The sequence below is a fragment of the Hyperoodon ampullatus genome, assembly GCF_949752795.1.
Source record: "Hyperoodon ampullatus genome assembly, chromosome: 3".
In the NCBI taxonomy this organism is placed as follows: Eukaryota; Metazoa; Chordata; class Mammalia; order Artiodactyla; family Ziphiidae; genus Hyperoodon; species Hyperoodon ampullatus.
Genome location: NC_136916.1, coordinates 134,714,923 through 134,730,961, shown reverse-complemented (window position 1 = coordinate 134,730,961; position 16,039 = coordinate 134,714,923). Strand labels below are relative to the sequence as shown.

Here is a 16,039-nt window from a genome sequence, read left to right as displayed (position 1 = left end):
CAGGTATATATGAAAAAGCAATTTCAAATCTAAGAAATGAAAATTGTAAATACTGGCATGTAGACTCAATAGACAGAATAAACTCTAGGCTGGGCAGCAGCAGAGGAAAAAAGTAAATTGCACTGTACCAAATTCACCTGGTATAAGGCATAGAAAAAATTTTTAAAGAAAACTGAAAGAGCAATTAAAATACACAGAGAATAAACTAAAAGACTCCAACACAGGTCTACCAAAAGAGAAGAAAAGTAAAAATAACAGAAGCAATATTTAAATAGCTGAGAATTTTCCAAAACTGAAGAAAGATCTGATTCCTCAGATTATATGTATACTCTGAGTATTAGTTGGATATAGAGAAATGGTCCACAGTCACAGTGCACTACGGTAAAACTGCAAAATACCAAGCACAAAGAGCTGCAACTTTAAGAAAATAACCAGACTACTTCACAACAAATGTCCATAACAACTTAAGAAAACCACATGCAAACACTGGCTTCCCTGAAATATTTACAAATCTATAATGTCATATGGGGGTTAGGGAGAGTGAAGACTTCAAAGTTTACTAGATAACTATCCATACCTTAACATTCTTAACATAATTATTTACCTATGACTCTAAAAGCAAGGTGTGGACAATACATAATACTACTAACTCAAAGATTTACTTCAAAGTACCTACTAAATTCACACATTTTAGTCCTTAAAAAAAAAACTGAAATGCTAAGTAGTGGAACTTTGGAGAAAAGAAAACAGCAGCATAGAAGGGAAGAAACAAAAATCAATTCCTGGGAAAACAACTGTGAAAGGCAACATTGAACTTTATACGACAACATGCAAGAACACCTTTATAACCTTGAGGTAGGAAAGGATTTCTTAAACAAGACACAAAGTACAAACCATAAAAGGGAAATCCTGAGAAATTCAACTAAATTAAAATGTTTAACTTTTATTAACAAAGAAACCATACAAAAGTGAAACAAGCCACAAAATGGGAAAAGACATTTGTGATACATGATCTGCAGAGAATTAGTATGAATTAGTATTCAGAACATACAAAGAACTCCTATCAAAAAGAAAAACAAACCCAACAGTCATTTCTGAGAAAAGGAAACAAAAATGGTCAAGAAACATTTGAAAAGACATCTCCCCTCAGTAAGCAAAAACGCACAAACTACAAGATATCAATTCAACCCAACAAGCCGTCTAACTTTAGTATTTACCAACATCAAGTACAGTAGACCTTTTAACAACACGGGAGTGAAATGTGACAGTCTTATACACAGATTTTTTTCAATAGTAAATACTACAATACTATACAACGTGCAGTTAGTTTAATCTGCAGATGCCAAACCATGGATCGAGAGGAACAGGGGATATGGACGGCCAACTATAAATTATAGGCAGAATTTCAACTGCACAGTAGTCAGCATCCCGAACCCCACCAAGTTGTTCAAGGGTCAACTGTATAGACCAGAATGTGGAACCATCACATGTATACACTAGTGAGGAGAATAAACTGGTACAATTATATTGGAAAACAACTCAGCACTACCTACAGTAAAGCTGAAAATGTACCTCTCCTACAGTTCAGCAATTCCACTCCTATCTAGGTATAAGGTCCGACACAATTTACTCAAACTGCAAATCTCAACATTAGTGGGTAGCAAAAATCAACTTAGTGGGTCTTGATTAGCATTCCTATTCTTAATGAAACAAACTAGTATCACATGGGGTTCTTTTCCCCAAGAAACTTTGTTACATATGTATACATCTGATAATGTATTGAGTCTCATAACGTAAAATTTATTTCTTATTGTAAGTAGTAACAAAGTTTTTAAAAACACGATACTAGAGACAGTAGGGATGCAAGTGCACCAAGAGACCTATACAAGGTATTCATAGCAGAACTGTTTATAACAGCAAAAGAAAACTGGAAACTACCCAAATGCCCAACAACAGATAATAAACAAGGTGGCAAATATACATACAATGAAATTCCACGTAGAAGTGAAAGTGAATGAATTAGAGCTATATACAAGATGGTGGAAGAATATTTGGACAATAAAGTTGAGGAGAAAAAGGAAGTTGCAAATAAACTCATACAGAAGGATCCCATTTATAGTGTTCAAAAACAAAACAGAAAAAAAAAAAAGATACAAAAAGGGATTATACACCACAGTAACTGAAACTATACCCAGAAATGAAAATACCAAATCATATGAGAAGCTTGAGAAATTCACTTCACAGAAATCATGTTCAGCCAACCTGAGATATCCAGGTTAGGAAAACTATGTAAAATAATTATGGAACACATTTCAAATGAACATGACTTCCCAATAAACTAATCAAGTACAGGCCAGAAGCACACAAATGAATTCAACCTGTGCATGGATATTAAAAATTTAAGGGACTTCCCTGGTGGCACAGTGGTTAAGAATCCGCCTGCCAACTCAGGGGACATGGGTTCAAGCCCTGGTCCGGGAAGATCCCACATGCCGCGGAGCAACTAAGCCCATGCGCCACAACTACTGAGCCTGCACTCTAGAGCCCGTGAGCCACAACTACTGAGCCCGTATGCCACAACTAATGAAGCCCACACGCCTAGAGCCCGTGCTCCGCAACAGAAGAAGCCACTGCAATGAGAAGCCCAAGTACGGCATGAAGAGTAGCCCCCGCTCGCCGCAACTAGAGAAAGCCCGCGCACAGCAACAAAGACCCAACGCAGCCAAAAATAAATAAATAAAAATAAATTTATTAAAGAAACATTTTAAATGTTCAACAACATAGCATTCAGAACACTGGAGAGCTTTCAAAGTACAGCCTAGCTTGTTCAAATTTACTTCAAAGGTAACTAGATGTAAACATATGCAATCACTAAATAATTTATGTATATATTTCACTCAGAACACTTACATTGCTGATCAACAAGATTAACTAGTACTAAGAAGTACTTTTGCTGAAATTCGTGCATTAAATTTTGTTTTCCATCCCACTCCCAAGAGTAAACCTGAAACCCTTATTCTTTTTTTTTTTTTTTTTTTTTTTGCAGTACGCGGGCCTCTCACTGTTGTGGCCTCTCCCGTTGCGGAGCACAGGCTCCGGACGTGCAGGCTCAGCGGCCATGGCTCACGGGCCCAGCCGCTCCGCGGCATGTGGGATCTTCGCGGACTGGGGCACGAACCCGTGTCCCCTGCATCGGCAGGCGGACTCTCAACCACTGCGCCACCAGGGAAGCCCTATTCTTGAAGTCTTACTTTTCATGGCATCGCACGTAAATCAACTAGCCATGCTAATGGAGAAGGCAGATGGCACAAATGGCAAGTAAAGCGATTGGCAAAATTAGCAGTAATCCAAGTCAGGAAGATTCAAATTCTAGTCTGAAGTTTGTTTGTTTGAATACATGCAAATTTTAACATTATTAGTTTGACTTTCTCATGATTTGTTTAATCAGTGGTGTCTGAAAGGAATGATACGACTTTCCTAAGTCATTATTTAAGCCTTAAAGGAATGTATTACATGCCTTTTTGTATTTGGACAATGCTTTTTTTAATCATTATTTCTTACTCCAGGTCTGTCATTTAAATATGGCTAGATATGGAGAGTTCCTTAAAATACATGATATATCTAGCTCCTCACTTATATGATTGCCATGTAGGTAATTTATAGTTAAATTATGAAGTACTTTTTCAAAAAAATGAAAACTGTGAACTGAAATAATTATATAATATTTCCTATTAAAGTATTCATATTTGAAAAAAAATGACAAGTAAAGCAGAAGGCTCAATGAGTCCCAATCATTTTCAAACATCAGGCAATTGATTCATTCATTAAACTGAGCACTACCTAAGTGTGAGAAATATAGTTCACAGTGGTGAGCAAGAAAGTTCCCGCCTCATAGTGCTTATATCCTTAGAGGTGAAACAGATATCAAGCATACAAATAAACAAGCATATATTATAATGTTAGGTAATAACTGATCATGCAGTGAAGAAAAATAAGGCTGAGACAAAGAATAAAGAGAACATTCATTTTGGTGATCAGGGATGGCCTTTCTGAAATAACCACTGAGCAATGCCTACAAGATCACACGGCAATAAAACTCATAATGCAAATACACAGGAATTAAGACTGAAAAATTTTCTTGTAAATTAAGAAGATCATGGTCTACCTATTGCTTTCTCTATAAAACACTTTATAGCATTTGGTTTTAAATGGCTTTTACTATTTTCTCTCCTTGGAAAACTTTAAGTTCTCAAATTTAAGACACTAGCTTTAAGAGTTAATCCTCTAACTCCAGGGGACAGAAATCTTTATAACTTTAACGTAGCTTTCTAATACCTAACATCAGACAATTGCACATGGACAGTGCCTTACTCTTTTTTTCAGAAAGCATTTTTTTTACATCTTTATTGGAGTATAATTGCTTAACAATGGTATGTTAGTTTCTGCTTTATAACAAAATGAATCAGTTATACATATACATATGTTCCCATATCCCCTCCCTCTTGCGTCTCCCTCCCACCCTCCCTATCCCACCCCTCCAGGCAGTCACAAAGCACCAAGCTGATCTCCCTGTGCTATGCGGCTGCTTCCCACTAGCTATCTACCTTACGTTTGGTAGTGTATATATGTCCATGCCTGTCTTTCGCTTTGTTACAGCTTACCCTTCCCCCTCCCCATATCCTCAAGTCCATTCTCTAGTAGGTCTGTGTCTTTATTCCTGTCTTATCCCTAGGTTCTTCATGACATTTTTTCTTCTTAAATTCCATATATATGTGTTAGCGTACGGTACTTGTCTTTCTCTTTCTGACTTACTTCACTCTGTATGACAGACTCTAGGTCTATCCACCTCATTACAAATAGCTCAATTTCGTTTCTTTTTATGGCTGAGTAATATTCCACTGAATATATGTGCCATATCTTCTTTATCCATTCATCCGATGATGGACACTTAGGTTGTTTCCATCTCCGGGCTATTGTAAATAGCGCTGCTATGAACATTTTGGTACATGACTCTTTCTGAATTATGGTTTTCTCAGGGTATATGCCTAGTAGTGGGATTGCTGGGTCATATGGTAGTTCTATTTGTAGTTTTTTAAGGAACCTCCATACTGTTCTCCATAGTGGTTGTACCAATTCACATTCCCACCAGCAGTGCAAGAGTATTCCTTTTTTTCCACACCCTCTCCAGCATTTATTGTTTCTAGATTTTTTCATGATGGCCATTCTGACTGGTGTGAGATGATATCTCATTGTAGTTTTGATTTGCATTTCTCTAATGATTAAAGATGTTGAGCATTCTTTCATGTGTTTGTTGGCAGTCTGTATATCTTCTGTGGAGAAATGTCTATTTAGGTCTTCTACCCTCAGAAAGCATTCTTATGAAACAGCTCAATGTATGAGAATGGGCTCTAGGGTCAGAATATCTAGTTCAAGTTCAGGTTCCTCCTTTTATTTGCTCTGTGTCTTTGGACAAATTATTTAACCTGCCTCCCTCATTTCCACCAAATGCTATCTATCTCATAAGGTTGCAGAGAGGATAAATATGATATTGTACATAAAGTATTTACAAAGCCTTACAACAAATAAGCACTCTATTGTTAGCTATCACTTATGTAGCAACTACTAAGATAATATAAGCAAGGCAAATGAGTTTCCTGCAAGTAAATCCACACATACAGTAAGTGGTATTAACTAGCAAAGCCAAATTCAAACCCAAGTTCTTCAGACTCCCTAGCACCCACACTCTTTCCACTTACACCACACATTATATAATTAAAGAACGGAGCAATAAGAAACTTACACAAACCTCAGAATTAATAAGGTCTAAGACCTGTAGGTCTCCTAACTAGTGACTTCCAGACCAGACTGCTCCCTTGGCAACTTAAATGACTCATGTGTAAGAATAAATAATGATCATCCCACATTTTCCAGTGAGAATGTAGCATAACACCAGGTCTCTTGACAGACAATGTAATTACTAAAAATCATATAAGTTCTGATAACTAATTGCAGACGTCACTCAGAAACAAAAATAAAGAAATGTGGATAAATGACATTCTCCTCTGGTAATGGCAGGCAGCTAGGATCCTATGGCCCCCATGAAAACTATTCAATATGGAAGCTATCTTAAAGGACCTCTCACTGGATTAAATGACATTTCTCCCCTTGGTTAAAAATACATGGGCTAGTGTCTACAGAAAGCTAAATGCTTCTGGCTAGCAACCTACTCACCTATACATTTGCTTATTTCTATAAATCGCTTAGATGACAGAATAAAGACAAAGCTGTTATTTCTACGAAAAATAAGTTAAATCCTTTGGAAGGCCTTGATAAGGATTGGAAAAATCTAGAATGATTTTGAAGTTCGAATGTTTCATTACACTAAAAAAAAGCAATACTAGAAATTACAGACAATGCTTTTAAGGAATGATGTATAGAAAAAAGATCAGGAGACCCCCTACTCAAAGACAAGAGATTGATCCAAATAAAAAGAGAGGCAAATAAAAGTAAATGCTTAAAATTAAAACAGAGTGCACAGATACCTCGAGTTCTTGCTTTAACCAACTTTTTAAATTACCTAATGGTCCTAATCACGTGGGACAGGTAAGACGGTCTCCGCCACATTCAAACATCACTCCCTCCACCAAGGGGTTCCCAAAGGTTCCCTGCCATTTTTCTTCTGCTCTCTGACTGCTCCTAGTAAAGGAACAAACTGAAAACTACATGTGTCCAAAAATGAGGTATGCATCACAGTAAAAAAAACTGCAGGATAAAGATTTTAATTCACTTGTAATGAACACATCTTTAATAAACCTTTATTGAGCGCCTGTTATGTGCCAAGCACTGTCCTCAACCCTTAGAATCCATCAATAAACAAAAGGAGACAAAAAGCCCTGTCCTCATAGAGGTTACATTATGGTGTACCTCTGGGGCAGAGAGAAGAGATAATAAACACGATCAACAAGGGAATTATATAGCTTGTTGAAAGGTAACAATTGCTATGTAAAACAGAACAGGGTACAGAGATCATAAGTAGGGAAGTGCAGCTTTAAACAGAAGGCAGATCGTTCTGAAAAACATTTCAAGAGCAAAGATTTGAAGGAGACAAGGTAATCAGTCATGTAGATACCTTACAGAAAAAATGATTGAAGGAGGGGTAACAGCCAGTGTAAAGGCTCTAAGAAAGCTGAAATAAGCAAGAGGCAGAGTAGTAGCTAACTTGGGAGAGGTCTGTAAGACCTTGTAGACCATAAGTACTTTGGATTTTACTCTGCATATGTGAAGTCACTGCAGGGTTTTGAGGAAAGAAGTGGTATGATCTGGTTGCTCTGTTGAAAAAGACTGTAGAGAGCTAGGATAGAAGCAGAGAAACCCATTAGGAGGTTAACTGCAGAAATCTAGGCAAGAGAGAGAAGATTGGTTTGGACTAGCCTAATGAGCAATGGAGGTGGTAAGAAGTGATTTGATTCTGGATATATTTTCAAGGTAAGATTGAGCCACGAATGCCAAGTATGAATGAGATAAGTCAGGGATGACTCCATTTTTCTTTTCACCTGAATATTGGATAGAGCTGCCATCTAATAAGATGGATTAGCCTGCACCTACGGCAGGTTTAAAAAGGAACATGGAATTTTAGTTTGAGTTTACTACTTCACATCCAAACAGCAATTCAGAACAGGTTGTACAGAATACAGTAGGTAAGTCTGGGCTGAAGATATAAAAATGGAAGCCATCAGCATATAGGTATTTAAAGCCATGACACTGGATGAGATCACCAGAGGAGTATAAAAAGAAAAGTGAACCAAGGATTGAGCACTTCAAGAATGAGAACGAATCATAAATACAGAATGAGCAGAGCAATTAGTGAGAAGAGAAACCCAAAAAGCAATGTCCTGGAAGGAGGGGAGTATAAACAATTCATTTAAGTTCCACTTAGTGTACAAATCACTTTGCGGAAACTAGACTTGAGGTTATTAGTTCTTAATCAGCCTGTAGTAGTTAAGGTGATAGGTGAAATACTAAAGCACAACTTTTTTAAAAGGAAGTCACTTCTTACACATTTCCTAGGAATATTAGATTTCCTACTGGGGTCATTACTAAAACTATTCTTAGTACTAAAAGTATACTATTTTGCCTATTTTATCTTTTTAAGATAAAACCAATTAAAACGTATATCATTTTAAAAATTAATTTTAAAAGCCTAAATAACACTGCAATCAAACTCAAAGACCGAAAAAAACATTTAAACACCAATTCAACACCCTGGCATGCAAACAGTTATAAACTGTCATTATTTTTCTCTTTCTAGAGCTCAGATACAGAAGGTTAAGTTAAATCAAACTCCTTAGTTATTGTACTAAAGGTTTTTCCTCTTTCTGTTTAATTTTCTGTTTATAGAAAAAAATAGCTTACATTCTTATCTAAACCAATGTTTAACCTGTGCTTTGTACGTAAACTACATTTTTAAGATGAGAACACCCAAAGTCATGTTCACAAAAACTGAAAGAGGAAGCAATGAAACTCAACTTTATTTATGCATAAAAGTGATCATTTCTAAAGAAACAATTACTTGCTTCTCGCCTCTAAGTATTCTCTGGATTTACCTTCAAAATAACTAAAAACATAAACAGTACACAGAAAAAGCAGCTTATAAGATGTTATCCTCAAACGTTCGAATGTTCTTGAAAAGCATAGTCTCTCTTCATTTCCTTTTTACACATTAGGTCAGATTCCTAAGAAACCCATACCATTACGTTTATTAACAACTTAAATTTTTTACAAAGTATTGTGAGATCTTTTAGATTAAAACTTTCTTTGCTATAAAAAAATATAATAAGTATGCAATTAAAAATACATCTTCCATACATTTCAAGTAAAATTCAGGATAAGTTACCAACAGTATCAATCTTAACACAAGTCCTTTAAAGTTAAGCCTCAAAAAGCCTTCACTTCTCAGGCCCTTTATAAAAGTCATACTGACTGCCCTTTAACATCTAATTATTAAAATGTTCTCCCCACTAAAAGCAGGTTAAAGCCTACAAACTGGAAGGAGGCTTGGAGTGAGAGACAGATGAAAACACTTGCATCAAGCAGAAGAGACTATGATGTTAAAGGAGAATACAGAAAAAACTAAACTGGAAACAAATTCATAAATTAATGGCTCTTCATAATGTTGACCCTGAGCCATCAAGAAAGGGTTATATAATACTCAATATCCTTTATAATTGTAAAGTGTTTAATATTTTTAAGAAAAAAATTCATCAGGCTTTGTTATATTTTAAGTTTCAGATGAATCTTACAAAGGTAAATAGAACACTTCACTCTCTAAGTGCACCTGATAGAGCTGATTACACTGCTAAGGCTGAAAAATTAGAAGAGACATTTCTAACTCAATGTTGGGGGGAGGGGAAGGGGTGAATTAATGAATTTTCCTTAGAATCTACAAACAATAAACCCAGTTATTTCTTGTTAGATCCCTGAACAAGAGGATGTGGGGAGTTGGGGGCGGGACGGGGGCTTGTTTATCAGAGAACACATTAAATATGAAAGTATTTATAGCAAGGTATGTCTACCCAAAACACAGAGCAACTCCAGAATACTCCAGTGTTATTCTTGGGACAATCATAACAGTCTCATCAGCAACTACTTTAGCCAGACTGGAGACAGTGATGCCATTCACCTGCTAGGTGAGGTAAGAAGTGTAACCTAATTAACCAAGAATTCAAACTTTAAGACAATTCCGAGTGCTTAGTTCACCCCAAGGTGTTTACCTTTAGCAGGCTACGGGTGTCTAAATTTCTCAAGGGCTTCCACAAAGCGTCTCAAAAAAAAGCACAACTTTGAACAGTTAACTTCAACTGCAGCTTTTTAAGCAGTGCTTATTCAGATACCTGCTAAGGAATCCTTTTCTGGAATAGGCGCAACCATGAATTTAGATTCCTGCTTCCTCCCACAAGGAAGAACTAAGATTAAACAGCCCGCTCTTGAACCTAATCAGGCTGCAGCTGGCCGAGGTTAGGATGCCGCTCCCCGCGTCTGGGGATGCCGGTCTCTGGTACACATGCTGCCTCACGACCGACGCGCGGTGCTGCACGTGCCACACCAGTTGTCGGATTACCGTACGACCTTTCTAGGCTGCCGGTTGGGTTTTCTGCCGAGGTCCCCAACGCCAAAAATCTCATTGTTGGAAACTGAAGGGGGAGGGGGAATCAGTAAGGAAGACACACCCCTCAGGGAGAGGAAGGATAACTTCCCCCGTCTCGAGGGCGGTCCACAGATTTTTCCAAACTCTGCCCTCACGCTGCTTTCCCATGACCAAGCGCCCCTCTCTAGGACCCGGGGGCGAGCACAGGGCGGCGGGAGGGGGCACTGGAAGGGCCGAACGCCGCTTCACCAAGTACCCCGAGAGCGGCGAGGGCTGGAATTCCAGCATGGCGTAAGCGTGGCCCAGCTCCCGCCCAGGGAGGCCTCCGGGGACGCGCTCCCTCTGTCCACCGGCCGAGGAGGCGGTAATCCGCCTTCCTTCCCGGGGGCCCTCACGCCCAACTAAAAATAGGTGTCTCGGTCACCCCAGGGCCCTCTCCGGCCGACCTCGCCCTCCGGAGACGTCCTCGGACGAGACGCCGCGGCGGAACCGGGGTCGGGCCCGCGGCGGCCCGGCGAGGCCGAGAGGCCGCTCGTAGCCCGCCCGCCTCGGTGGCCCGGCCCAAGCAGGAGCCCGGCGGCGGCGACCCGACGCTCGAGGCCTACCCGGCGGGGGCGGCGGCAGGCAGTGTCCCGGCCCCACGGCCGCAACCCCCCCCGCCCGACGCGGCCCTCCCGTCTGCCTGGGACCCCGCGGCCGGCGCAACCCTCCCCTCTCCGCGGTCCCCGCGGCCGGAGCCCGGGCCCGGCGCGGCCCGCTCTCCCTTACCTTGCGCGGCCGGGGAAGGATACCGGAAAGACGCGGCGGCGCCAGCAGTACAGCCCGGGCCGCCTGCTCCGAGTGGCCGCCGCCGCAGTAGCTCAGGTACCGTCGCGCCGCCCGGCAGGAAACGCGCGGTTTGGGGCGGGGCGGCCCCGGCACGTCCCGGCGTCTGGGCCGGCAGTGCCCGGAGACCGGCCCCTTAAAGGGACAGGCGTCGCCGCCTCGGCCCCCGCGCGCTCTCCTGCGCGCTCGGGTAAGTCCCAGCGTCCGGCGGGCTCGGGATTTCGGGGCTTTCCTCCCGAGATAACGTCCCGCAGCTAGGTGGAAGGTGGAAGCTCTGGGGCTCGAGGCGCAGCGGAGTTCCCTTCGTGCGGGAGCCCTGTTCTCTCTGTCTCTCTCTGTCCTTCCCCCAAAGCTGGTTTCGTCTTGCTTGGCCCTCCAACCTGGCCCCTGAGGCTGGATTTTTTTTTTTTCTCTTCTTTATGATTTTCCTTTTTCGAATTTTTGAATTTTATTTTATTTATTTTTTTATACAGCAGGTTCTTATTAGTTATCCATTTTATACATATTAGTGTATATTTGGATTTTTTTTAAAAAAACCTTAAGCAAATGGTACTCGATTTCACCCAGCCCTCCCAGATTCCTCCCCAGAAATCACTAGAAAACGAAATCATCCGTTCCTCTGTCTCCAGAGTTTCTCTCTGAATTCTCTTTCGGGCAGCCCTGGAGCCAAAGAGAGAGAGAAATTTTAAACGGACCCGAATAAATTGTGTGCAAATATTGTGAAGCTGTTGTGTCTGCCAGCCAATGGCCATTCATTAAGCCCGGGTAAATAACTGTAAGCTGCAGAGGAAAGGAAAGGTTGGCCAGAATCCCTGCTTATTAGTTTGCTCTTTTTTTTTTTTTTTTTTTTTTTTTTTTTGTGGTATGCGGGCCTCTCACTGTTGTGGCCTCTCCCGTTGCGGAGCACAGGCTCCGGATGCGCAGGCTCAGCAGCCATGGCTCACGGGCCCAGCCGCTCCGCGGCATATGGGATCCTCCCAGACCGGGGCACGAACCCGTATCCCCTGCATCGGCAGGCGGACTCTCAACCACTGCGCCACCAGGGAGGCCCTATTAGTTTGCTCTTTGCTAAAAGAATGATAGCTATCTTCCTGGTCCACTGGCAAACGAGATGTGTTTATTACTTACTGCTTATCGATCTCTCGCAGAATGCTAGGCATTGTCCAGAACATATACAAAACACCTACAGGCTCTCCTCAAATGTTATGAGAGCTCAAAATAATTCAAAACCTTTTAGAGGGTGGATAGAGACATAAAATTAGGACTCATCACTAACACCTCCCGCTACATACTGACAAAAGGGAACAAGACCAATTTTTAAGTATTGAACGTCAGAACAGTTCCTACACCACCAGGGTCACCTTTATATGGGCTGGCTAAAAATGTACTGTACATCTGTATTCTAATTATTTTTTGTCAGAGCTTTCTATAGCACCTCCAAAGTACACATGAAAACTGAACAGTATGTGGTAGCCTGAGATGTTGAGAATTCTGCCAGTCTTCAGCCACTGTGTTCTTTTTTTTTTTTTTTTTTTTTTGTGGTATGTGGGCCTCTCACTGTTGTGGCCTCTCCCGTTGCGGAGCACAGGCTCCGGACGCACAGGCCCAGCGGCCATGGCTCACGGGCCCAGCCGCTCCGCGGCGGCATGTGGGATCTTCCCAGACCGGGGCACGAACCCGTTTCCCCTGCATCGGCAGGCGGACTCTCAACCACTGCGCCACCAGGGAAGCCCCACTGTGTTCTCCAATGATGCATTCTGTCTTATTTTAACTCCAGAAGCGCCACCCTCTTTTTTCTTTCTCAGTAGGGTTACTCAGCACCTCAGCGGTTCCAGTGCCCTCAAAGCAATCTATCTCTAAACCTCTGTCTCCTGAGCCTGTGATAAAGGATCCAGCTTCACTGAAGAGGGTAGCCATTAGTCTCTTAATACAAAGAGGGGAAATGTATCATTCCTATAAAGGACTCTTGATTAGCCTACAAACAACCATCTAATTTCCTCTGGTTGGTACTAAAGCAGATTTTAGGTTAGAATTTTAAAATTCTATCATTTTTATGATTTCAGTAAAACCTCAGTGTCATTTTAGAAACAGTAATTTTTAGGTACATTTGTACATAAGACAAGAAGTGGATGGAACTTAGGGACATGTTTACCCTAAATATACCACTTCTTACGGTCAGGGATCACTTATTTTTGTGTTCCATAGTTTGAAGCAAAAAAAGCATAAATGGGGCTTCCCTGGTGGCGCAGTGGTTGAGAGTCCGCCTGCCGATGCAGGGGACACGGGTTCGTGCCCCGGTCTGGGAAGATCCCACATGCCGTGGAGCGGCCAGGCCCGTGAGCCATGGCTGCTGAGCCTGCGCGTCCGGAACCTGTGCTCCACAACGGGAGAGGCCACAACAGTGAGAGGCCCGCGTACCGCAAAAAAAAAAAAAAAGCATAAATGTGTCAGCTATTTCAACTTCTCTGAGTGATTGAACTTTGACTTTGAAAGGGAAGTGCCTGGATACTTCATTCTTCAGTATAAGCTTCATATTTATTCACGTAAAAACAAAGACTTACTAGAACTGTTATGCATGATAAGCCCTGTTAGGAATTAAGACCTGCCCTCTAAGTTTTGAAGTATAGTATAATATAATATCATTAACTATAATTAACAGATGTAAGTAACCTAAGATGTGATTAACCTTGGTTGCTGCTTACTACTCTCTGTTACTGAAGCAGCAACTAACTTGCTAAAAAAGATTAGCACTCCCAACATCTGAGGTATCTCTAGTGGTTAACAACTAAGAAATTAAATTTTATTGAAAATGATAAAGTGTAACACTATTACCTGAAGAGTATTCCCTTCTTGCTAGCTCTCTCTTTCTCAAGTGCAATTTACTGGCGATTGCCTTCTGACTTTTAGCGTGTAATAACTCTTTTTTCTAATTTTGGAAAAGTTTTAAAGACACACAGTACCTATCTCTCTAGCAGATAGAGAGAAAGCAGGCTATTCCTGTTTTTTCCAGGGAAGATTTCCCAGAAGTGGTGAGTTCCGTAGAGATTTGAGTAATATATGAGTAACATATTACACATCCTACTGCACCATTTCAGGGATGGCAGAGATGAAAGTATAATAGAAGCATTTCACAGAACTAAAAGAAAAAGGAAGAGTCCAGGTCCACCTTTTCCACCCAAATAATGGAGTGGGGAAGTTTATACAAACATCTGCAACTGGAGATCTAGATGTAATCAGCTATTCTAACAAAATATCTGGCACATAACTGTGCTTATGAGAGGTCTGCATTGTTCCTGTTGACATGTAATCTCTTCAAACATATGGCATTCAAATGCTTTCATAACAGACTAAAGGTGACCATAAATCATTTGCCACTCTTTACATGGACAGGTGGGATCTGTGCCCCTCCTTTTGATTCTGGGAGGGCTCTGTGACTGACGTGACTAATAGGATATGCCAGAAGTAACACTGTGCCAATTTCTGGGCCCAGACTGTAAGAGACAGGCAATTTCACTTCCTGTCTCTTGGAACCATTGATCTTAGAGCCCTAAGCTGCCATGTGAGAAGTCCAGCTACCTTGCTGGAGAGACCATGTGGAGAGGCCTTGAGACTACATGGGGAGGAAGAGAGAACCAGCTGGGCCCAGCCTTCCAACTGTCCCCACCAAGGTGCCAGACATATGAATGAAGGCTTCTGGAGCCCCAGACCACCCATGCCACAAGCTAAATACGACTAAGTGATCCCAGTCAGTACTACACAGAGCAGAAGAACCACTCAGCCAAGCCCTACTTGAATTTCTGACTCCATATAATTTTTATGATTTTTGGATGGTTTGTTATGCAGTAATAGATAAGCAGCACATCTTTCTTCCACTTCTAAGCAGCTGCAAGAAATCTTAGTCTTATTTAAGCAGAAGGGAGTTTCCACTTTGCCCATACAATCCCAAGACATCACTGGGGACTTTCAAGGGAAATTTGGGCAGGAATAAGTAGGGAGGTAAAACTACTTTGTAGCATAATTTAACATTATTGAAGGCACCTTCATGTCTTCTATCTTCAAAGGCTGCCAGTGATTGGAAACTGGTGGATTAAACGAGGAAGGAGGAGCCAGTATTTCTTCCGCATATGCAAGGTGCAGGTGTTTAACGTAATTAGCACACACGATTGTCCACACAACCCCATAGGACTAGGCTTACACTGAATAACTAACTACCTCAAAAACACAGAGCTCAAAAACCAGCACCTGGGTCCCCCTGCCGATGCGGGGGACACGGGTTTGTGCCCCGGTCCAGGAAGATCCCACATGCCGCGGAGCGGCTGGGCCCGTGAGCCATGGCCGCTGAGCCTGCGCGTCCGGAGCCTGTGCTCCGCAACGGGAGAGGCCACAACAGTGAGAGGCCCGCGTACCACACACACACACACACACACACACCAGCACCTGAACCCAGATCTATTTGATTCCAATTCCCATGCATGTGCCACTGCAACATGTTGACTCCCAAAGTATAAACTTTTAGGTACACAAACAAAATGTGAGTTTTCATTTATGTATAGGATTCTCTTACTTATGATATCTTTTTTGTCATTAGCATAAACAATGAGCAGATAGATAACACTAAATTAAATCAACAATATTAAATTGGCTGCCAGCCAGCATCATGTAAACTCTTCTAACCAAAATAATACAGTATTGAAATATGTACATTTTGTCCAAATACACCTAGCAATTGGAAGAAACAATCTTTAAAGTCTCTTTGATTCTTTTTTTTTTTTTTTTTTTTTGGCCTTGCCTTGTGGCATGTGGGATCTTAGTTCCCCCAACCAGGGATCAAACCAGGGATCTTCACAGCACTCTTGAATAGTGGATACTACGCTTTTACTAATAAGAGATCTAAATAATGTGGAGGGTAAAAGAAGATTAACTTGTAGTCCTCATGTGAGAAGTTTTATTTGTTTAGTAAGTTAGATCAGTTGATTAGTATTAGCTATTCAATGAGGCCTAAATAAAAAATGTGGTCAACATACTGCTGCTGCTCAGTGTCACATAAAGAAAAGAAAAAAGAGTGACTCT

General features: G+C 41.3%; 1 protein-coding gene and 1 long non-coding RNA gene across 10 annotated transcripts in view; one reads left to right on the top strand and one right to left on the bottom strand.

The window, feature by feature from the left end:
* KTN1 (kinectin 1) overlaps positions 1-11,020 on the bottom strand; it is a 120,714-nt gene extending 109,694 nt beyond the window's left edge. For 5 of the 9 annotated variants that reach the window (XM_079699012.1, XM_079699013.1, XM_079699016.1 and 2 more), the window contains exon 1: positions 10,913-11,019. The gene's annotated coding sequence lies outside the window, so the exon portion shown is untranslated. Of the gene's footprint in view, positions 1-10,912 lie in introns of all 9 variants that reach the window. The other 4 variants (XM_079699009.1, XM_079699015.1, XM_079699017.1 and 1 more) reach the window with 2 other exon arrangements.
* LOC307049446 overlaps positions 10,930-16,039 on the top strand; it is a 41,061-nt gene continuing 35,951 nt past the window's right edge. The window contains exon 1 of the long non-coding RNA XR_013810758.1: positions 10,930-11,008. This is a non-coding gene — a long non-coding RNA (uncharacterized lncRNA). The remainder of the gene's footprint in view (positions 11,009-16,039) is intronic.